The sequence below is a fragment of the Aquarana catesbeiana genome, linkage group LG01, assembly GCF_042186555.1.
Source record: "Aquarana catesbeiana isolate 2022-GZ linkage group LG01, ASM4218655v1, whole genome shotgun sequence".
NCBI classification, from domain to species: Eukaryota; Metazoa; Chordata; class Amphibia; order Anura; family Ranidae; genus Aquarana; species Aquarana catesbeiana.
In genome coordinates, this window is record NC_133324.1 from 925,504,469 (window position 1) to 925,509,582 (window position 5,114).

A 5,114-nucleotide genomic window follows, 5' to 3' on the forward strand; every position below is an offset into this window, starting at 1 on the left:
GGACTTTTTCAGTCGAAAATCTGACGGACTTTAGATTTGGAATAGGTTTCAAATCTTTACGTCGGAGCTCCGCCGGACCCAGTTCCTATCGAAAAGTCTGCTCGTCTGTATGCTAGTCCGACGGACGAAAACTGATGCTAGGGCAGCTATTGGCTACTGGCTATCAACTTCCTTATTTTAGTGCGGTCATACGTCATCACCTACGAATCCGTCAGACTTTGGTGTGAACGTGTGTAGGCAAGTCCGTTCGTTGGAAAAGTCCGTTGGAAGTCCGCCGAAGGTCCATCGGATAGTCCGACGGACCGGTCCGGTCGAAAAGTCCGCTCTAGTTTACGCGGCATTACTCATTAGAGCACTGCATTATTACTCTCCTTGGACTGGCACAGGTTGCCCTAAGTATATTAAAATTCTACCAACGCCCCTGAAGATGTCCCTACACATTGCCTCTGCTAGACAGATGAGTCATGAGTGAAGGAAACATACATGAGAATCCTTCACATTTAGAGTACAATAACTATGAGTAGTGATGCTAAAATGTAGTAATTACAATGGACTTGGACTTGATGAACTTGTGTCTTTTTTCAACCTCACCTACTATGTAACTATATGTAACTCTTATTTTTATTATGAATAATACTGCAAAAATAATAATAAAACTTCTACAAAATACAAAATGTTTCCATATCATTTCTGTCCAGTGTTTTACAATTGCTTGTTTGAATAGTATGACATACGCTATTTACAGTACATATAGTTGTTGGGGTAAGGTGGCATTATTTGTTATTCATGTTGCGTGGAACACAGAATCTGTTTATTTACTGTTTCTAAGGGAGAGGGGTAGGAAGGTGACCAAGCTGCATTGCTTATGTAGTGCACTCTGGAGTGCAACTAGTGTAGGTAAATTTATTTTGTTGACTTATGATAGTTGTATGAGTTTTTAATTACATACATAGTTACATAGTAGGTGAGGTTGAAAAAAGACACAAGTCCATCAAGTCCAACCTATGTGTGTGATTATGAAATTAGGTTGGGTTTCTGCAGGTCAGGCTGGATGGCTCTACAGGGCGGGTTTCTGGTACTTCCCCCTGGATCTAGAAACTTGGAGAAGCTTCTGGAAGTTAGTGGGCGGAGGCCAGGAGGTCTTGATCTGAATACTAGAGGGAATCCGGCCAATCCCCAGGCAGAGGGCCTGGCAGGGTGGCTGGGTCAGCCCTTAAATATGGTGGAGCCTGGCCAGCATGGGGGTCACAAGGGTGGAAGACAGAGTGCTAAGGTTGCTGTCATGTAGCCTAGGAGGGGAACCCCAGGTCTAGGGGCTCTGTCTCCAGGCTGGAGCTGAGGAATAGAAGAAGAGGAGGGGCAAAGCATAGTGTGAGTGTCTCAGCACACCCAGGGGCATACAAGGGGAGAGACTGCCAAACGTACCATACTTTCCAGGGACAGAGTTGTGCTAAATCCCAATATCTTGTCCTGGGGCGTTCTTCAGAAGCAGCCAGGTGGGCTAGTAGTCATGCAGCCAGGAGGGCTGATAGAATCTACAAGCATCAGGACTGTGTGATGTTCTACTGACAAGACACTATACTTCTGCATACAGCTTGGGACTTTGTGCTATTTCACTAAAGGGGACTGAGAGCTCCTGGTTCGTAAAGAACTTTGCTTGCCACTGATTGATGGAGACTGCATTTTTTCTGGAGGGAGCACAGTCCAGGATCTTCATTTTGTACATAGAGAAGGAAGTTTGCCCTCATCCGTTGTTCTTCAAGTCAAGTTGGACATCCCATATACTCCTATACACTATCCCCAATAAAATAACAAAAACAAGCCCATGGGCTGATTTTTTTGTGTCTGGGTGCAAGTTGGAAATATGTGTTGCCTGGCTGTGCAGACATAGGGGGAACCAGTAACCAGTGGCTCCTGCAGGGGTGGCACTACACTTATTTAGAGAAAAGTCAGGTCTCCAAGCTGACTGCACTGTATGGCAGAGCTCTGAAAATCTCAAAACTGGTGGAATATGTGTACATCAAGTGTGTCAAGACTTCACTGGCTGCATACTTGCTCCAGGTCAAACCATTAGATCAACATGATAGCTAAGCAAATAACATTTTCAGAAGCAAAGGCCAGCAATGGCATCTTCCGTATTTACGCCTGAAGTGGTTTCATTTAACTAGGGAGCAATTTTTTTTACGCACACATAGTCGAGATTCTCAAGAACTGCAATAATTTCTCATTTGTCCTTCACAGCCGAGCGATTATTCCGATGATTCATGCTTACGTGTCACCTTTAGTCCTTCCTTTTGAAATATCGATTTTGTGCCTCTGCCTGAATCCTGGGAAACAGTGAGCCAGTATGAGAGGATGTTCGGAAATAAAGAGAAGTGGAATCAACGCAGGCGGCCAAAAACAACATATTTTATAGGGCTGCACCTGCGCACCACGTAATAAATCCATCACAGCGCCTCATAATACAACCATGGCTGGCGAATAATGATCGCAGTTTATAAAAAGAGTGTCCTACCCTTTTTTCATCTAATGGATCACTCCAATCAATTGTTTCTTTGATGCATATAAAGCTGAACTTCAGGAAAACAGCTAAATATGCAGATTACATAGGGGTTTACTTGTCACTGCATGACACTGACACCAAGTCATATTTAAATAATTACACTAGTTATATTTTAAAGGATAAAATAATTTAATTAAAGCCCAATTCCACCTTAAAGAGATTCTAAAGGCAATATTTGTTCAAATAACAAACATATTACACTTACCTGCTCTGTGCAATGGTTTTGCACAGAGCAGCCCCAAACCTCTTCTTCTGTGGTCCCCAACCAGTGTTCCTGGCTCCTCCTCTATGCGAAGTGCCCCCCAGAGCAGGCAGCTTGTGCATGCTCACTCCCGAGCTGGCTCTGTGTGCTCAATTAAGAAAGCCCCACTGCTCTGTCCTCACTTGCTGTCATTGACAACAGCAGGAGCCAATGGCTCCCACTGCTGCCTCTCTTTTCAATGAGGAGCGAGAGAGACACTGCTCTTGTGCACATCGCTGGATGGAGATCAGGCTCAGGTATTTAGGGGGGGGGGGGCCACATGGAGAAAGCTTTTTACCTAAATACATAGGATGCATTAAGGTAAAAAAAACCTTGAACCTTTAGAACCACTTTAAACATCTTTCCCCATAATTTATAGGGATCGTTGGTCTGGTAATGTGACACCATGGGTCCTCTTCCATCTCTTCTTCTTTCGGTGAGTGGGTGGATCATGAATGCTGCAGAACGGAGCTCCATGAAATAACGTGGCTTGGTTACTGGCAGAATTCCAAATTCTGGGTGGCTGGATGAGATATTCTTAGTAGTCATGTCCATGATGCCATGGGTTCACAGGGCATCCAACTTTAAAGAATACTGTGTATTTCGAAACACTTCTTACAGCTATAGTCCATGAGCTACACATGAGTACAACAGTGAAACGATAGATGGCACCGTCAAAGTCTATATGTAGCAACGCCAAGCAGTATTTTTGGGTTGAATCCATATCTATCAAAGAGCAACGTTTCTGATCTGCAAAGGACCTCTTTCTCAAGCAGTAGTGGTGACAGTACCTGCCTGAGGAAGGGGTCCTGGGTGACCCTGAATTGTCATGGTTTTATGGTGGGGAACAACGGCTGGTCATAGCTTAAAGGCACGTATTGAAGAATTGTTGGTTTTAGCCTGGGGCAGCACAGTGGTGCAGTGGTTAGCACTCTCACCTAGCAGCAATAGGGTCGCTGGTTCAAATGTTCTCCCTATGCCTGCGTGGGTTTCCTCCGGCTACTCCGGTTTCCTCCCACACTCCAAAGACATGCTGGTAGGTTAATTAGATCCTGTGGAAAAATTGGCCAAATATGTGTATGTTGTATGCGTATGTGTTAGTAAACGTGTCGGGATCCCATGGGGTAGGGACCGCACTACACCGCAGATGGACACCAGCGGCAAAAAGCACCCTGAGGCGATTCAGTTTCCGCTTAGGTAGTGCTATACAAGTCACTCATTCATTCATTAAAGGCAGACAAGTGGCCCGTGGGAGCTGCAGTTTTGTTGCTGTTTGAGTATCTTCTAAACCCCTGGTGCCCAACCTGCAGCCCTTTGATATATGATGTGCCATCCTCAGACCTCAGCAGTCTGTAGTGGGAATATTGATTAGAAAGCCATTGGCTCCTGCTGTTGTCAATGACAGCAAGTGAGGACAGAGCAGTGGGGCTAATAACATTGATCTCTACTAGCCTTCTGTAGCCAGTTTCGTATTGTCGTCTGCGGCATATCCTCAGCCAAAAATGTATCCTGTCTACACTCTCTGGCCCTGATTTCTTTTATTAGGTCTGCAGTTTTTGACAGCCCCCTCGAGTGTTACATATATTCAACTTTATGTGTGGCCCTTTGGAGATGTCAGGGGCTGCATTTGAGGCCCCCTTTAGCTCATAAATTGACAACCACTGCCCTATCTCCTGGACTTCAAGTTGATAAAACTTGCCAGCAAAAGTGGACATCAGTCATTTGGTTGCTGGTGTGTGAGTATTTTAAGGCAGCAGCAAGTCAATGCACCAACAGTAAAGCTAGAAGGGCTAAAAAAATTCCACAGGCCCCATAAGGGATCATTACTACAATGACAACTCAAAATTTTGGCTTGTCCCTCACTTTAGTCACAATAGTCACTAGGACAAATAGGAACGGTAGTTCTCCCCACCGGGGACACAGAAAACCTGACAGTGGTTCTCATCCTTCACCACTGCATCCTAAAAAAAGAAGTTAGGACCTTAAATACACTTCAATGTTTTGGTTGTAGTAGAAAAGGTACACATTGATAGGTCCTGGTGCATATTTTAGACCTGCTTACTCTTTACAGCCAAGCACATTAGATGGGTACTTGGTGTCCCACCTTCACAGACAGCAAAACTTTGTGTCATCCTTTTCTTGTAGGCAAAAAAGGACACAAAGTGGCATAATGTGAACTTGCATGACTGGTGGGGCTGAAGCTGAACTCCAGGAGAAAGACAAAATCTACAGCTGAGTTCTCACTAAGGTGCTTTGTGCTGCAGCTCCTTATGCATCATGCAGATGTAGCACCCTCAGGTGTACAGAGTA